Genomic DNA, 19,663 nt, shown 5'->3' with positions numbered 1-19,663 from the left:
CATATTTCAATATCTCAGTAGCAAAAACTGAAGTTTCCTTTCACAATATGAGCATATTTGATATTTTTTAGGGGGATTTTGTTGTTGTTTTTGTTTTTTTCCCAACTGAACTATTTGACAAATTTACAAAATGTGTTTGTGTCAACATTTCTGTATTTTTCACTCCAAAAAAACTTAGTGTGAGAAATTTCAAGAAGTTTTAATTACAAGTGAAAATCTTCTAGTTAGAAAAATAAAGCCATTTACTGAGCCACTGCTATTATTTAAAACGAGTCATTGCATTTCAACTGTGATCTTGGGCTTTGTGGCAACATTTTATTTCACCTCTTGGTTTTACTACCAGTTCCAAGATGGGTGTATGGTTAGAAACCTACATCAGCTAGCTGTTGTAGAAAGCAGATTTGAGATGGGAGCCAAAAATAGTCATAACATGGACTATTATCCATAGAGCTAGATAGCTACATTGAAAAGTAATAGTACACAGATCACAACACTATCACAAAATACTGTTGTCACAACATTCCAGAGATCAACAAAGACAGTAGGCTAAATACATCCCAGATAGATAGTGCCACTGACTGCAATTAAATGAAACTATGGCCTTGTTTCAGTGCTGCCATTAGAGCCATGTGACATTCAGCAGTTTCAGTCTTAAGCTTTTCAGTCTACGCAGGTTTGGAGTTTTCCCTCCTCCTCTCTGTTTCACATTCACTATCAGTTTAAAGGGCGACTGAAAGCAAAACTCAATCAAACCAAACGTGCTTGATTTCCTACTGAAACTGAAACATTCAGGTGGTTTTTGGTGTGAAATTCTAAAGCAGACCTAGGTTTGTTGAAAGTCTTTGTTACATCTTTGTATAAACAAAGGCAGAGCATGGGAATATATTACATGTAACAAAGTTTAATGGATTCCTCTATGACTTCTGGCTTTAAAGAGAGTTATCTTACAGCTCTGATTATTTTTCGAAACATTACATACATAACCAGCGTGATGCTTCAATCAACTTAATTCCAGCAAGTGGGAACCCAAAATGCTGTTTCAAAATGGATGCTCTCCTGAGATGGGAGTTTCAATTGCCAAGAGTAGTAAACATTTCCACCGCTAGGTGTCTCAGTGGTTGTATTACAGGAAAAGCATTTTTTTTTCACTCAGTCTAACCGAAATTCTAATAACTGGGATTATCTCCAATATGCTGGACTGTTTCCATTCAGTAGTCAAAGAAAACATAGAATAGCATCCAATATGCAATCAATATTTCTGCTTTTGCTGTGTCTTAAGTGAAAGTTATTTTTAGTTTTGGGCCCTTCTCTTTGATAACACTCTTTGGATTAGATACAAAGTACAAAAAGCTATGGAGAAACAAATATTGCCCTTTGCTACCAACCTAGAGGACAAGAGGAGAGTGGAAACAAATAGCAATTCTTGGGATCAACTCTCAATGCTCTTTTAGTGTCAGGATGCTGTGAGGGATGCAAATAAGATATCTTTGTAGCTAACAAAGCCAGCCAAATAGATAATACCAAGGTGGTCCCTGAGTTGAATAAAAGACAAATTTATAACCCCGTAAAGCAGAGATTCTACCTAGGGGACAATTCAACCTGGTTGTATCACAGGAGGAACTTCCTGGGAATCTGAAAATAATTGGGAAGGTTGGACCAATGACCTACACACAGTATTTGTGTTGATCATAGTAAAGAACTACAGTAATTCAAAGAATGCTGTCACACAGGGAATTAGATTTCAAGGAAGCTGGTTTTTGGCAATTATTAAATCTAGTTAGTTAAGTACAGAGAAAGGAATTATTAAAATCCATCTGTTTGAAAAATACTAGGGAATACTAAAAGACACTGTAAATGAGGTATTGTGGATGACAGGTTTTCTGAAAAGAATAAAAGCAATGATTTCACCAACCATTCTGAGATCAATAGCCATATGAACTGGAAAGAGAAAAAGGAGGCAACAAAATAAGACCTCTCAGAATCAGTTAAGATATTAAAGAAAGATATAAAAACAGCAAAACAAGCTAATGCCATTAAATGGGCCAAGAGGGGTTTTACAAACTTAGAGGAACACGGCATATAGACAGAAAGAAAGTCCATTAATAAATACATGAGAAAGGGGGTTAAATTAATTATTTGAAAATAGCTGTGATGCTAAACAGCTCTTCTCAATGTCATGAAAAAAGGCAGCCAGATTATATCGCTTCAAAGAACTATCTACAGGTGGGATGCAGAAGAGATGCAGAACTGTATTCGATTTGACTCATGGAGTTTTCAGGGTATTACCACGCCTGTATGACCTTGCACTTTGCACTCCAGATTCCTCCAGATCATCGTTTATGATATTTTTTCCCCTTTTGTACAGATTGAAGCTGTTTAGTCTCAGAACCTGACCAGTGCCAAACAAGAGAATTTGCCGGACCGTGGGAAGGGTCAGTATTGTCTAGCAGCATTATCAACTCTCCTACAGTTTACTGGGCTCTTAGAAGATATTTGGGGTAAATTAGAGCTAAATAACAGTACAGAACACTGAGAGCCAGGACTGGTGGCTATAAACAAACTTTATGGGACCACAGGAAACTTGGCCACACCCATGATAAGTGGTCATCTGGCTAACTAAAATCATGCCAGATTACGGATGTTGCTGGACAAGAGACGGCTGTAATAGAGAGGCTGTGTCAGATGTACATTTTATTAGCATACTTCCACTTTTTGTGTCAAGATCATGAATGAAAATGTTAACTACGATTCTTCCCAATACTGATCCCTGAGGAACCCCACAGGTAACCTGCCTCCTTCTTGAAAATATACCTTTCAGCATGGCTTGGCGTAGTCTCTCTATTAACCAGTTCCTTGTTCCTCTTCAATTCTCATATTAATCACCATCTTCTCCAATTTAACTACTAGTGCCTTACTAAAATCCAGGTAGATTAGAGCTACTACATTTCTTTTATCTAAACATTCAGTTATCTTCTCAGAGGAGGGGATCAGGTCTCGCATGACTTACCTTCTGTAAAGCCAAACTGAAGAAGTGGCCAACTAATTGTATGCAAAGGCTTGTCAGGAAATCTTTGCAGAGAATAGTTGGAGGCAAGTGCTCGTGCATTAGGGGAGCAACGGAAATATCCTGTGTAAGTGCAATGATCCAAATTTATCCTCGTGTAACTCTACTAAATTCATGGGAGTTACACACACATTAATCTGACATATTATGTTTCTTGGACTGGTACTGACTTCTCCACATGTGATACAGTCTCCCCACCCCTTTTCCCAATGCTCTGTCCCCACTCTACCTTTGCCTGCTCCCCTTCCCCAGCATGACAGAATCTATGATTTCTTATCCAAGAGTCTATCTCTGAGGTAAGTGGGGAAGGAGGAGGGAACAATCAAGTGGGTTTCCTGGGTGAAGAGGAGAAAGTGGGCCAATCGGCCCCTTCTCTAAGATGCTTGTACACTAATGCCAGAAGCCTGGGGAACAAACAGGAAGAATTAGAGGTCCTGGCACAGTCAAAGAAGTATGAGGTGGTTGGAATAATGGAGACTTTGTGGGATGATTCACATAACTGGAGTACAGTCATGGAAGGTTATAAACTCTTTAGGAAGGACAAACTTGGGAGAAAAGGAGGAGGAGTTGCACTCTATGTGAGGGAGCAGTATGACTGCTCAGAGCTCCAGTATGAGGAAGGAGAAAATCCAGCTGAGTGTCTTTGGGTTAAGCTTAGAGGCGGAAGTAACAGAGGTGATGTTGTAGTTGGTGTCTGCTATAGACCACCAGATCAGGGAGATGAGATAGACAAGGCTTCCTTCAGGCAGCTAAGTCAAACTTCCAAATCACAGGCCCTAGTTCTCATGGGAGACTTTAATCATCCAGACATTTGTTGGGAGACCAATACATCAGCACACAGACAATCCAGGAAGTTTTTGGAGAATGTTGAGGATAACTTCTTGGTACAAGTGCTGAAGGAACCAATCAGGGGCCGTGCGCAACTTGACCTGCTGCTCACAAACAGGGAACAACCAGTAGGAGAAGTAGAAGTGGGAGGAAACCTGAGCTGCAGCGACCATGAGATCGTAGATTTCAGGATCCGGACAAAAGGAAGAAAGGTGAGCAGTAACATACAGACCCTTGATTTCAGAAGAGAAGACTTCGACTCCCTGAGAGAACAGATGAGCAGGATCCCTCGGGAAATGAAGATGAAGGGGAAAAGAGTTCAAGAGAACTGGCAGTATTTTAAAGAAGTCTTACTGAAGGCACAGGAACAAACCATCCCGCTGCATAGTAAGAGATGCAAAAACATGGTAGGCAACCAGCTTGGCTTAACAGGGAAATACTTAGCTTAAACTCAAAAGGAGGTGTACAAGTAATGGAAACATGGAGAGCTGACTGAGTAGGAATATAAACATATGGCTGGAGAATGCTGGGCAGTAATCAGGAAAGCAAAAGCACAATTGGAACTGCAGCTGGCAAGGGATGTGAAGAGTAACAAGAAGGGTTTCCACAGGTATGTTAACAATAAATGGGTTATCAGAGAAGGTGTGGGGCTGTTACTGGATGAGGGAGGTAACCTAGTGACAGATGATGTAGGAAAAGCTGAAGTACTCGATAATTTTTTTGCCTCAGTCTTCAAGGACAAAGTCAACTTCCACATGATGGTCCTAGACAATGCAGTATTGGAAGGTGGAGGGCAGCCATCTGTGGGGAAGGAACAAGTTCTGAGCTATCTAGAAAAACCAGATGTGCACAAATCCATGGGTCTGGATTTAATGCACCCCAGGGTACTAAGGGAATTGGCAAAGGTCATTGCTGAACCTATGGCCATTATCTTTGAAGACTCTTGGAGATTGGGGGAGACACCGGATGACTGGAAAAAGGCAAACGTAGTACCCATCTTTAAGAAAGGAAAGAAGGACAATCCAGGGAACTATAGATCGGTCAGCCTTACCTCAATCCCTGGGAAAATAATGGAGGGAATCCTCAGGGAATCCATTTTGGAGCACTTGGAAGAGGGGAAAGTGATCAAAAGTAGCCAACATGGATTCACCAGGGGCAAGTCCTGCCTGACCAATCTGATCAGCTTCTATGATGAGGTAACAAGCTCTGTGGACATGGGGAAGTCAGTGGATGTGATATGCGTTGACTTCAGCAAACTTTTGATATGGTCTCCCACAACATTCTTGTCCATAAGTTAAGGAAATATGGATTGGATCCCTGGACTATAAGATGGATAGAAAGCTGGCTTGACAGTCAGTCCCAACGGGTAGTGGTGAATGGCTCAATATCTGGATGGCGGTTGGTTTCAAGCGGAGTGCTGCAAGGCTTGGTTCTTGAGATGGTGTTATTCAACATATTTATTAATGACCTGGATGAGGGACTGGATTCCACCCTCAGCAAGTTTGCAGATGACACAAAACTAGGGGGAGAGGTAGATACGTTGGAGGGTAGAGAGAGAATCCAGAGTGACCTGGATAAATTGGAGGACTGGACCAAAAGAAATCTGATGTGATTCAACAAGGAGAAGTGTAGAGTCCTGCACCTGGGGTGGAAGAATCCCAAGCATTGTTATAAACTGGAGACCGACTGTCTCAGCAGCAGTACGATGGAAAGGGACCTAGGGGTTATGGTGGATGAAAGGCTGGATATGAGTAAACGGTGTGCCCTTGTAGCCAAGAAGGCTAATGGCATACTAGGGTGCATTAGGAGGAGCATTTTGAGCAGATCTAGAGTAGTTATTCCCTTCTGTTCGGCACTGGTGAGGCCACAGCTTGAATATTATGTCCAGTTTTGGGTCCCCCAGTATAAAAAGGATGTGGATTTGCTGATGCAGGTTCAGCGGAGGGCAACAAAAATTGTTAAGGGGCTGGAGCACAAGACCTGTGAAGATAGGCTGATGGATTTGGGCTTGTTTACTTTACAGAAGAGAAGACTGAGGGGTGATTTAATAGCAGCCTTCAACTTGCTGAAGGGGAGCTCTAAAGAGGAGGGTAAGAAACTGTTCTCAGTGGTGTCAGATGGCACAACAAGGAGTAATGGTCTGAAGTTGAAGAGGGAGAGGTGTATGTTAGATATTAGGAAAAATTACTTCACCAGGAGGATGGTGAAGCATTGGAATGCGTTGCCTAGAGAGATGGTGGATTCTCCATCCCTCGAGGTTTTTAAGTCCCAGCTTGACAAGGTCCTGGCTGGGATGACTTAGTGGGGGTTGATCCTGCTTGAAGCAGGGGACTGGACTAGATGACCTTCTGAGGTCCCTTCCAGCCCTATGATTCTGTGATTCTGTGCTTGGAGGAGGGGGCAGAAAGAGGTGAGGTGGGGGACAGATGTCTGGGGAAAGGGTCAAGGCTTTGTGGGAAGGGGTTTAGGGTGGGTTCGAACAACCTCGGCTTAAGTAGAAGTAGGCACCTGTGGTTTCTGGTAGATGTTTATCAGTTTTCTTTTACCAATAATTTGCATAATCCTAGCCTAAATAAAAGGGCTAAACACATGTATGAATAAGAACTGCACCTGCAGCAACATGAATGAATGAATAGAAAGGCTCTGAGTCCGCATGCATCAGCACACGAGAAGGTTGCCATCTAGATCAGGAAGAAACCCCTGCTTTCCCTCTGAATTTTCCCCCTCACTTCTTCACAAGACTTCAGAAACTCACACATGTACTTTAAGTTACGCAAGTTTGTAAGTCTTGGCAGAACGGGGGCCATAGTGTCAAGTGGCCTGTGACACAAATTAATCCCATTCCAGCCTCAAGAACTCATGGGCTAATTACTACATTATAGCCGGTTAGCATGACCTAGAACCATGATTTTCCATGAGTTAATTCTGCTCTCAACCCTATATAAATCTAGACTAACATAATGGAAGTCTTTGGATATATACAGGTCTAACGGAGAGCAGGATATGACCTGATGTCTCCAGACATTGTAAGTGCACCATGAGCAGTGAGCACTTGTGATAGGTAGGCAATCAGAGATACTGGCTAAGCAGTTGGGAACTTTAAAAAAAGTCTCTCTTGACTGATTTTGTAACTATTTACAATAGAAACACAAAAACAAACAAGAAAAAATACTTGAGATAGTGTCCAGGGTTTAGCCTATGTTCCATTCTAAATAAAGAGGTACCTGGACATGGAAAGTCTTCTGGGAAGGAATTGTGAAGGATGTGGGGCTGCTTGATAATAATTTATGAATACACTCTGTTGACCTGGATGCTGGAAGGGTGACTGTATGAACAAATTAATTTATTAGGGGCTGTTCAAGAAAAAGAAGCAGGAATGAGAAAAAATGGCTCAAAATAAGCTGCTCTTCAGCAAACACTTAAGACTTGTTAAGAGACTTTGCCAGGGCTATTACTTTTGACTGAACCTACCAAAGTGGTTTGAACCAGGACAGGAAGAGGTTTTCTAACTCAGGAGATCAAATGAACTGTCAAAGGTTTAAAAAGGAACACTGCCAGGAGTGGGGTAGCTGTTCTGGATAACCAGGATGAGGCACAGTCATCCAGGGATGGTAAGACTTTAGGCAAGACAGGCATGCATATATATTGCTTTTTTGTTTTTCATAAAATACTTTGTTCTGGTTGGTAAAATAAGTAACACTTTGGTTTTCAAAAGTCTGCTTTGTCACTTTATACCACTTCTAAAAGGGCAGAACCGTAGGGGCTCAAAGGTAGTTGACAATGCTGAGGGTACGTCTACACTTACCACAAAATTGAAAAGGTGGTGGTCGATCTTCCAAGGTTCAATTTAGTGCGTCTAGTGGGGCTGCGCTAAATCAAACCATTGAGGCTCCACCACCAGTACACCTGGGTACACCTCGCTGTTGTGAGGAGTTAGAGAAATTGATGGGAGAGCTTCTCCCATCGACCTCCCATTGTGGGGATGGCAGGGAAAATGGACATAGTACACATCAACTCCAGCTATGCAGTTCACATAGCTGGAGTTGCATGTCATAAATTGATTTTTTTTTCCACCATAGCGTAGACATGGCCTGAGTCAGCGTGGCTGATGCAGAGGGTTCTGTAGCCCGTTCCCTGGTCTAGGAGTGGGAGAACTGCAAAATTCCACCTGGGAATAGGTCCAGGCATCAGGCTTGGGGGTGCCCCCAGAGACCACAAAGCACACAAAGATGCATCTAGTGCTGTGAGTGTAGGGGCTCTATTTTTTGTCATCTACAGGCACACTGTAGACCCCAGATAAATATGAACTATCTCTGCCATCAACAGCATGCTGAGAGGAGATGATGTAGGTGCACCCATGGATTAACAATCCTATGCCTGGGCATTACTGGTCCCAAGCAGCTGACCTACAGTGCAGAATGGTTCAGTGGCTGCATTTGCAACTACAACCAAAGTCAAAAGAAGCTGTGGGTATTCAGCACCTCTGACAATCAGGCCACAAGAGACTAGAGTCTAAGGGACCCCCAAGCTGATTCTAGAAGGCGAGAATAAGCAGCTTGCAGGCGGATTTGCTAAGTGATGACTAGCCGGCATCGTTGATCAGAATTGACATGCTTTTGTGGGGCGGGAGGAGACAACATCTGGAATAGCAGGGGACTTGCAGGGCAGCACAAAGTTTACCCATATTATGCCAGAGAGCTCAAGCCCAGGTTACAAACCACAAATTGACCCTTTTATTCAATAAAAAGAATGAGTGAAGGGGAAAATATCCATTCAGCAACCTCCAGGACTGAGATAACAGACAGCAGTGGCTAATCACAGCTCTGACCCTTCCCATCAGCTCAGCAATTTTCCAAGGTCACTTGATAATGGGAGTCTTCCTTCCCCTCCTCCACCGTTTTTCTTCTTGGCTTCAACACTGATTAGATCTGCTCTCCAGTGGTATTTCCTGTGCACCATAACTAGCATGCCTGCAGGCCAGCTATTAACCAAGAAGGCTAGTTAGGTGACTGCTTTGACAATAAGACAAAGACATAGATCAAAGGCCTAAAACTCTGTTCACTTAACATTGACTTTGCTGGAACTCCCCTGATTTTTCACTGAGGTAAGTGAGATCATAAATTAGGGCCCACATGCAAGGAAAAAAGGAAAGAAAATCCTAAACTTACAAGGGAAATTTGCATAAGCCGTGCTGTAACAGGGGCTGTAAATTTTGTTGGAGACTGGTCAGGGCAGGAGGGGGTCAACAAGGTGAGTGAATTACTCTCCTTTATTTAATTTTTCTGGATACGACTCTGCTCCCATTGAAGTCACTGATAAATGTACTGCTGATGTTAGTGGCAGCAGATTCAGGTCGATAACAAAAGTTCGAAGCATCCATAAAAGTGACTTACAAAGGAGGAGAAGTCGGGCTTGTGTAGTTTAAAGGTGTAAAGGGACAGCTTTAATTTAGGGACATGACAACAGTGAAGAATTGGGCAGAAGAGAAACTTACTCTGCTGTGCCTCCTCGTTTTCTCTTCCTATCACCTTCTTTCTCCTATGGTGGGCAATCCAGTTAGCCTAGGAGTCCACAGAGGGAATCCCTGGCTGGTTTACATTTACTTTGAGCTGCTTAGTGGATCAGAGGACCCAGCACTAAGTGCCAATCCTATAACACTTAAACATCTGAATAACTTTACCAGCTCATTCGAGAACAACAAGAAGTCCTGTGGCACCTTATAGACTAACAGATATTTTGGAGCATAAGCTTTCATGGGCAAAGACCCACCTGATGAAGTGGGTCTTTGCCCATGAAAGCTTATGCTCCAAAATATCTGTTAGTCTATAAGGTGCCATGGGACTTCCTTTTGTTCTTGAAGATACAGACTAACACGGCTACCTCTGCGATATTTACCAGCTCATTGACTTCCCTAAGGCTACTCATGGGATTAAGTGTTTGTAGAATTGGGGCCCAGTTTGTGAGGTTGAGTGGAGAGGGATTTACATTGGAAGTAAAAGGGAATGAACACCAGCCACAAGCAGCAAAAATTATCCCCCGCTTTTCTAATCAGAGGTACATGGGTTCACCTATTTATCTACTGTGCGTATCTGGCACCCGTTACCACAGTATCTAAGCACCTTTCTACCTTTAACATATCCATTCTCACAACATCCTTGTGAGGCAAAAGTACCGTTCTTCCTGTTTGACAGATAGAGAACTGAGGCATGGACCCGGGGGAACACTACTATTTACCTCTCACTGTTCTGAAAACTGACCACTTCATCCTACCCTTTGTTTTGTTCTTTCATTCCATTATCAATCAGTCCATGAGAGGAGCTTCTGTCTTATCCCTTGACAGCTTACTTTACTTAAGAGCCTTTGGTGAGGGACCTAGTCAAAGGCATTCTGGAAATCTACATACATTGTATTCACTGGATTCCCCTTATACTTGCTGACCCCCTCAAAGAATTCCAGTAGATGAGTGAGGCGTGATTTACCTTTACAGAAACCATGTTGACTTTTCCCCACCAAATTATGTTCAGCCATCCTGTGTCTGACAATTCTGTCCTTTATTATAGTTTCAATTAATTTGCCTGGTACTAACATTCAAATTACCAGTATGTAATTTCCATGATCACCTCTAGAACCCTTTTAAAATTTGATGTCACATTAGCTATCTTCCAGTTACTTGGTACCAAAGATGATTTAAAGGATCAGTTACAAACCACAGTTAGTAGTTCCACAATTTCACATTTAAGTTCCTTCAGAACTTCTGGGTGAATGCCATCTGGTCCTAGTGATTTATTACTGTTTAATTTATCAGTTTGTTCTAAACCAACTCTACCCTCCTCTGTGATGAGTCTTCTGATTTGTCACTTGACAAGAATGGCTCAGGTCTGGGAATCTCCCTAACATCCTTAGCCGCTTCACAATGATCTTATCCCTGAGTGCTCCTTTAGCATCTTGAGCATCCAGTTTAGTAGGCTTCCTGCTTCTAACATACTTCAACATCCTTTGATATTGCTTTTTGAGTTTTTGGCTGACTGTTGTTCAAATTCCTTTTTGGCCTTTCTAATTATATTTTTACTCTTCATTTGACAGATTTTTATGCTCCTTTCTATTTGCCTCTCCAGGATTTAACTTCAATTTTTTAAAATGATGCCTTCTTATCTCTCATTTCATTTAATTTTTTTGAATGCAGTCATAATTTTGGCTTTCACAACATCCCCAGAAATTAGTTCCACAGATCGGTTGTGTGTTGTGTGCAGAAATACTTCCTTTAGTTCGTTTAAAACCTACTATCTACTAAATTTCATTGAGTGACCCCTGCTTTTTGTGTTATGTGAAGGAGTAAATAAAGTCCCCTTACTCATCTTCTCCATGACATTCATGGTTTTATACACCTGCATAACCAATAGCTGGGATGAGCCTCCAGTGTTTTAAACACAGATTTAGGTGCCTAACTATAGACATCCAATAGAGAAGTAGCTGTTTTAGTCTCTATTCTTACAAAACAAATAGCCATGTAGCATTTTAAAGACTAACAAAATGATTTATTAGGTGATGAACTTTCGTGGACAAGAAGAAGTGGCACTGTCCCACAAAAGCTTGTCACCTAATAAATCATTTTGTTAGTCTTTCAAGTGCTACACAACTTCTGTTTTGTTTTATAGACATCCAAGTTTGCATATCTTGTCCGCTATCAACTAAAATTTTTATCGTTAAACAGACAAGATTTTTTCTAAGTTACTGAGAGTGTGATTTAAAAAAACACACACTGTACTTCTCAGTGAGTATATGCTTCTCATTCAGTTTTTGCACTGGTCTCCGGTTAAACAAGGAAAATCATTGAAATCGGTTTCCCTAATTTGTACCTACAGTGAGTTTCACTGTGGAAATCTTAGCACGGCCATGTTTGGGTTGCGAACACTAAATGTTGGCCTATTTTAAAAAAACCAACAACAACAACTGTTTCCTTTGAAATTAAAAGTAATAGTGGGAGGATTTAAGTGGTCTTAGATTTTATGAAAGCATGCTTATAGTGATTTTAAATTCTGCACCCAATTTCAGTTGTTGGGTCCATCCATCGTAGAAAGGTGCATCCGTTGACTGACCCCGATCATTCCCACAGCAAAATATGTTATTGGATGATTTGTGAAAATATGGTTGCTTTTTCACTAGCTATTCACACAAGTGTGCTCTCTAGTTCCTGTAGTGCTTTTGGGTAATGTAACACAAGCAAATCAAATCCATCGTAACTCTAGAAGTAAATAGCCCATCCTGCAGAAGGTCCCTGGTGTAAGAGCTTATTGACTAAAATGCAGAAAGGCATCTGTCTGCATGGGGAGAACTAGGATAGTCTTTTTTGAGTTCCCTTTCATCCTTTCAATCCACCTTCCACTAAATGCTTCCTGGGTCTCTCTACTGCATGGAGCGTGAAGCATCTGTCCCCACTCCCTCCTTTTTTTTTTTTTTTTTATTTGCAATGCCTGCTCCTTCGCTAATCAGCAGAAGCCTGGGGGAAGGGGATGTTATTTCAATGACAAATCGAGCCCTGTAAGTTTGGGAGCCATGTATAAACAGAGGGTTTAAGGTGAATGCAAAGAAAAAAATGATGGCCCTACCGTGGGCTATGACTGAGCCTGCTGGATGCATTTCTTTTTTAAACTTGGCTTCGGTTCTTTCTCAGTGCATGTTGTTTCTGTGCTTGTTGTGGCTCCCCTTTGTCTTCAGAGCCTCAGGAGACCTTGCTTAGTATAGGCCTGTGACATCACTAGTGCCATGGAAATGCAAATCACTGCACTGTAATTTGAACTCCTGCTGCACCAGCAGTCTGCCAGCTTCCTTTTCCCCACCAATAGTGCCCTGTGCTGCGGTGGGAGAGTTCTGAGACACAGCAATGGTAACTGTGTGCAGGAGAAATTAAAACAAACCTAGGCTGCTCCTCGTGTTTAATTTCCTCATCTCCCTCCTGGGCTGCAGGGACACAAAGGTTGTGTCTAACTAAGCGGGGCTTTGCCCACGAAAGTTTATGCTCCAAAATATCTGTTAGTCTATAAGGTGCCACAGGACTTCTTGCTGTATCTACTCTAAGTTTTTTTCCCCCGAATACCTACTCTCCATTGCTAACCCTGAGGCAGCCCTACCTGTGAGGGTGGGCCTAGCTCCTGGAGGCCAACAGCATTTGAAGCACCATGTCCTCTAAAACTACCAGCTCAGAGCCAATCTATGAGCTGCAAGATCAACAAGCAGAGCCTAAGCTACATCTGCTGTATCCATGAGCTTCTGTCTCTGATTCAGTCTTAGCTCCCCTTTCCCGTTAACACTGTCCTCTCCGAACATCCCATGGGCTTTGCTGTCGCCTCCTTTGAAGGGATCGGCTCTTCAGACTGGTGTTTCCTCTATTTTTTTCCCGTCTGTGGGTGGAATAAATTTTCTTTGTGCGCTGTGGCATAGGCAGATGTGCACCACCTGCAGAAACACAGGCTGCCTGCTTGGGGTGCTGAGCTCACCGGGAACACTGCTTCAGATCCCACAGTGCTCCTCCTCTGGAGACACCCCTACCTGTGCCTGAAGGGTGAAGTGACAGTAAAGAGATGCCCTCCCCGGCAGGTGTGCCTTCCCAGGCCCTGGCTTCATTAAAACATTTGCAACATAGTTTAGGGTGACCAAATTTGACCTTTCAAAAATGAGGAACCCCTGAGAGGGAGCATATTTGTATCAGTAGCTACCAACTCAGGATGTATTCATGTACTGTACACACTGTAACCCATGAATACATCCTGAGTGGGTAGATATTGATCGCCACTCTCCCTCTCAGGGGTGTTCTCTTTTTCATATGGTAGCCCTAACACAGTTATATCAGTTAGGCATACAATATCTTCATGACATTTCTATGCCAGCCAAAGTCCTAGTGCAAACAGTTATACTGGCACAGAAGTGCTTTGATTGGCAGAGCTTCTGTCACATGCTGAGCTTGCAGACGTTAGACTGGCATGGCACTCTTTGGCTGGTACAAACTGTGTGTGCACGGGGCAGGTTTTGAGGATGGCCTGCCTAGCCAGGCTGTATAGCTTTACCAGCACATCTTTTCTAATTGTAGACCGGGTATTACACTCACTGCCCTCTCCCTGGCGGGGTAAACCTTAGCTCCTGCCCACACTCACCATCCCCTCCTGCATTCCCAGGGATCTTTACAGATTTTCCCTGATGTTCACCCACTCCCTCCCATGCTGCTACATTTGAAGGAGAAGGGGAGCCAGAAACACTGATCTCACAGCCCACCACATTGCCTGAAAGGAGACAAAACAGTGCCAAGCTAACTCCCACATTCCCTACCCCAAGAGTTCCCTGCTGGACTGTGGGGTGGCAGAATGGAGAGCAGGAAAGAGATTGCACAGCTGAGCTGTCCTGTGAGTAGGGTCAGAAGGCAAACTAAATTCCTGGTCAGGGTGGTGTATTGTCCCTTATGTACTAACTGGCAGAGCAGTGGGAAACCCCTCTACCGCTTCCCTTCAAAGGGGAAAAAGAGAGCAGCATGGACTGATGCTTGCAGAAGGGAAATGAGCCAGAAACCAAATAAGAATAGCATGCTCTGTGGTGATCCCTTTGATGAATGTGATTCCTCAGCGATGGCTGACATGGCATGATGCTGTGGATATAAAAGAAGCCCTCTGAAGAAGAAAGCTATCCCCGAACTGAGAATATAAGCAACTGCAGGGCTGGCAGCAGGGAGCCGAAGTTTGAGCTCCAGTAGGAAGCATCTTTGTGCGGCAAGGGTGTATGTTCAATGTGAAAAGCCACAGGACGAAAACGGCTTAGGAACTATTTCTATGGCAGGCTAGACTCCAATGTAACATTTCCATATTCCACACAAGTCATCCACAAATGCAGAGATCAATCCAGGGATTGTTGATGAAAATACTAGTCCAGGTGCTTCCAAACTTCCTGGGGCAGATATTGGGCATATAAGGACAAGCAACAGTGAGTACAGCTGAGGAGGTTTTTCTTTAAAGGGGATTCTTTCTCACTCAGGGGTTTCTATCAAAGGGTAAATCAAAGCCACTATTTTTGCTATTAAAAACTAAAGGAAAAAAAACTAGTTTCATATAAATAAGCAGAATGGAGCAGACTTGTTAACACTGAGCCTAAGGGATGGAACTCAAACGTGCTTTGTAGATGACTCCAACAGGAGGACATTAAGGAAAGGCCTTTGATGGGCAATTCTTCTGTCTAAAGTAATTTGTCTAAGCTTGTGTCCCAGACGCATTGCCATTTCATCTGTATTATATAAACATATCAGAAAGGTGCGCTCTCAGACACAGATTTCTCACTAGAGCTGAATAAATAACTGAGGTTTTGGGTTGGTGTCTGAAACAAAAATCTGGGGGTAAAAGGTGTTTCGAATTCAACCAGAAATGCAAGTTTTGTTTTACTTGTCACGTTTTCAGGGCAGTTTTTTTACACTTCCAATTTCTTTTTAAATGTAGCTAAATGTAGAAAGATTGTTTCAGACACAAAGTGGAAATGTTTCCTTCTGAAAATGTCAAAATCAACTCTTTAGACTTCTTAAAAACTCAGTTATTAATTTGGCCAAAACTATTCACTGAATTTATTAATTTGACCCAAAACTTCATTTTTCATTGAACAGAGTATCTTACCAACATTTTTCTCACAAACTATTTCTCATCCCTTGAAAATTGGCCTGGTTCTTTGTTAATACAGCAATAAGTGTTTTATTCTACAGGAGACATACAGGTTTGTTAACTCCAAACTCCCATTTTTTAAAATTACAGCTGTTAAAATATTGTCCTAATGTTTCAAAATGTCTTAGCACCTTCCATGGACACCATGTGCACCTGAGCTATGCTATTCATATTCTATACAGGTAATCCCTCAAAGTAAAGCAAAGATGCTCACAGGATCTGCTTCCAAATTTGAAAGAAAACAATATTACTGTTATTTATTTGTACCGGATTTGAACCACTTAATATTCCATGTATTTGCAGCTGCAGTTTTTTAAACAGAATTGAGTTAAAGTAGAGGAAGGAGTGCATAGATAAGAATGTATAATACTGAGCAGCTTATCTGGAAGATCCACACTAACTATTCATGCCTGCAGGTATGTAGAATGATCATATACTGAGTTCATTATGCTGAAGCCTGCCCAGGACTGGAGTTTCACAATCACTTTCTAAAAAAAGTCAATAATTGAAAGACAAATATTCTTAAACAGAGGTGTGCCATAGGCCAGTGTTTCATAAATTTTTTGAGACCACAGAACACCAAACAATATTTTTAATGTGGAACACATATGAAAATGTTCTTAAAAAAATGTTGTCAGACCAAAACAAAGCCGAAAACCAAACAGCAACATATACAGCCAAAACGAAATAAAGTAATTTAACCAGGTATCATAGCGATGAAGAAGTGACATTGTTTATGGTTTTAATAACAGTGACTTGTTCATGGAACACCAGTGATTTGCAGAACACAGCTTAAGAAATGTTGCCATAGGCTATGATTTGAGGGTTTTCCATAATCAAAATCAGTCATAAATCAGTATACACCTGAATCTTCTCATTTCTCCACCTGTCTGATCTACCTGTCTACATATGTTTGCTTTTTCCATAGTGCCCATCACCAAGTCATCTAAGCGATGAAATGGAGTGTTTATTTTCACACAGAAAAGGCAAGTTTGAGTGGAGTTTTGCTCTAGCAGGAGAGAGCCTACCTCTCTGTTGCTCCCACCTCTGCAGTCCCACAGCTTTCTTCACCTCCTTGTATATTCAGCAGGCATTATCCCTTTTGTGTGTGGTTGCTAGCAGGAGGAACCAGCTCTTGCAAGAGTATTCCAGTTCCTTTTCATTCCACTCTTTGGAAGATGCACCAAGCGTGGGAGTTAGTGGGAGCCATTTTATCTTTTTACCATAGGATACTGCTTAATTCTCTTATTCACTTCTATTACCTAGGCTTGATCCTCTTTGAATCCCACAGGGTATTGCTCAGCAGTGGGCAATAAGTGGCCTGTGAGCTGGATGCAGTTCATCAGGGTTAGCTCCTGTTGCACCATCAGATGCTTTATTTACTAGCATGTCTGCAGATATGGCCACCCGCAGCACCTGCTGGACACGCGTCACCCTTCCTGGTCAATTGGAACTGTTGGAAGCAGCACAGGTTGGGCCACTGTTTCACAAAGCTGTCATTGGCTGGGAATGGTTAACTGTGAATAATGGGAGCTGTGAGAGTCTGTACCTGTTGACACACAGACAAATAGTTTGGTGGCCTGCCGGGGTGAACCCTGGTGAACCACATCTGGCCTGTGGGCCACCTGTTGCTTGCTCCTGATATAGCTTCACAGCACTATATGTGCAAGCTCTGACTCAGATTTGAGCTCAAGCTTCTTCCATCCACACACAAAGTCAGTCTGACTTGGGCCAGCAAGCACTGTGAGGACCCAGGTACTTATGTCCTTCTTTTAGTATGAGTCAACTTGAATCTTTCTGTGGCTCATGTCTAAGCCTGTCATTTTCCATTGTGGCTATAGCTCAAGCTGCAAACCTAAGTCAGATTTACCATGGAGTGAAAACGCTCAAGTGCGAACCTGGAAGCACAGAATCCACAAGCAGAGACCTCACTGTCCTGGGCTTACAATGCAGTGCAGACATACCAATAGATTCCCACATGAGGATCAGACCCCTAGCGCAGGAGAGCAGAAGGTAATAGTTTCCCTGTCATGCATTCATCTGGTAGGTGGAAAATTCTATATTTCAGGGGACTTAGTAGGGTGGCATATAAGCACACTGGAGTGAAATATTACCGTTAATGGAGTGATGTTTTGTTATAAGAAGAGTGAAAGATCACTGAATGTACTGATATAATTTAATTTAGGATTTTCGATCCACTCCAGTGGTAAAAATCTTATTACCTAATGCTGTTGCACACAGTTAACATCAGGTGTGATATTACACAAACTTAGTTAAGCCAATGTCAAAGGCTGTGTGGAAACACTTACTTTAGTTGAAACACGGCTTATTTCAGTTTATCTTAAATCAGTTAAGAACAGGTCTATGCTACGTGAAACAAAGCCAATCTTACATCAAAATAGTGTCCATATGGGGGTTGCCTGTGCTAGTTTAATCAATCCAGTGCAAATTGTGTGTAGGTAAAGCCATGGTTTTAACTATAACTGAGCAGCGGATCCTGCAGTGTTTTTGGAAAAGTAGAGTTAGTCACAATCTTATATACCAGTTTTAACACAAACCTGATTAATATTAGGTGCAAGATTAAGCCAAGTTGTGGCAACTTCAGTTTGTGTACACTATTTCTAACAGGGGCTAATGCAAGATTGTATTTTAGAATCTATGTTCCAGGGCTCTGCCTGATCTAGTTTTAAATTCTCAGGGGACATGGTTTTCATCACTTCTAGTGGGAGATTAGTTAACAAAATAATAAACTTTACTACAAATGTATCTATCAAAGAAAATCTTTTATCAGGCATACCTGTTAATAACACATTGTCTTGGCACCTTGGCTATGTCTACACTACAGTGATCTATCGACAGAAGTTACTGTTGAAAGATATCTGCCGACAAAACTTCTGTCCACAGCTTGCAGCCAGACACAAAAGCGGATCATTCTATCAATTCAGTCTGTCGACAGGGAGCGGCTGGACTGCCCAACCGCTCTCTTCACAGAACAACCACCTGGAAGCAGAGGAGCCAGAACAACCCAGTGACCCTGACGCCTGATCTATTGACAGAGGGCCCCCCGGAGCATCCACACGTTTTTTTTTTTTGTCGACAGGTTCTGTTGAGAAAGGCATTCTGCCTCCTGAGGGTGAGGCAAAAGGCTGTCAACAAAAGTGCCAAGTTCTGCAGACAGTATGTCAACAGAATGCATTTTTAGTGTGGATGCTCCCTCAGTTTTGTTGACAAAACTCGCTGGTGCGATGTAGTTTGAACGACAGCGCCTATTGCTATAAAAAGATTAGTGTTCTATATGCATTTTCATTTGTGTATTATCAGATCTGGGGGCCTATGCTGACATTTCCTCAGCTCCCCAGTTTATTTCTTTGATGAGAAAAACATAAGAAGAAGAAGCTTTTTGTTCCTCTTGTTGTGTGCTGAACAACTCATAAAAACACTACAGTGCTCTACAGCATTGTTCCAGACACAATAGTGCACAACATCAATTTTGCCAAGATCTGTGATTTTATTTCTTGTCTGTTGATATTTCTTAAAGCCACAGCTCCTGGAGTCATGTGATTATCGAAATTATATAGCTTTAATCTGGGAAAAATAAAGATTTCTAGTCTTCATGATTGTGCAACAATGTTTGAAAATATAATCCTAGTGCAATTTAAAGGTTCAGAAAGTAGAAGTCACAGAAGAAAATCACATGTATTTATTTTCAAATGAATAATTTTAAGACAAGTTCTCCATAATTTAAGATTTGCCAGTATTGTTACTCCATTGTTTTGAGCCATTAATAAATGTTTATAGTTAGCATTTCCAGCCATCCAAGAATCTTAAAGAACTTTATAGATATAAATTAAATCTCTCAAAAAGTTTATTGTTTATATAATTTGGCACTTTTAATTGTGAAGGATCCCAAAGAACTTTAAGAAGTAACAAGCTGATATATCAACTATTAAATAGTTAATTCACTTAATGTCAAAAATTATTAATACTTTATTATTAATTATTAGATACAGAAAATATTTCTTCATAATTAGAATACAGCCACCTCTAGAGAGAGATTTGGCAGTATTTTCATAATAAATCACAA

The sequence above is a fragment of the Carettochelys insculpta genome, chromosome 24 (genome assembly GCF_033958435.1).
Source record: "Carettochelys insculpta isolate YL-2023 chromosome 24, ASM3395843v1, whole genome shotgun sequence".
Classification (NCBI taxonomy): domain Eukaryota; kingdom Metazoa; phylum Chordata; order Testudines; family Carettochelyidae; genus Carettochelys; species Carettochelys insculpta.
Note: the sequence above shows the minus strand (reverse complement) of the source record.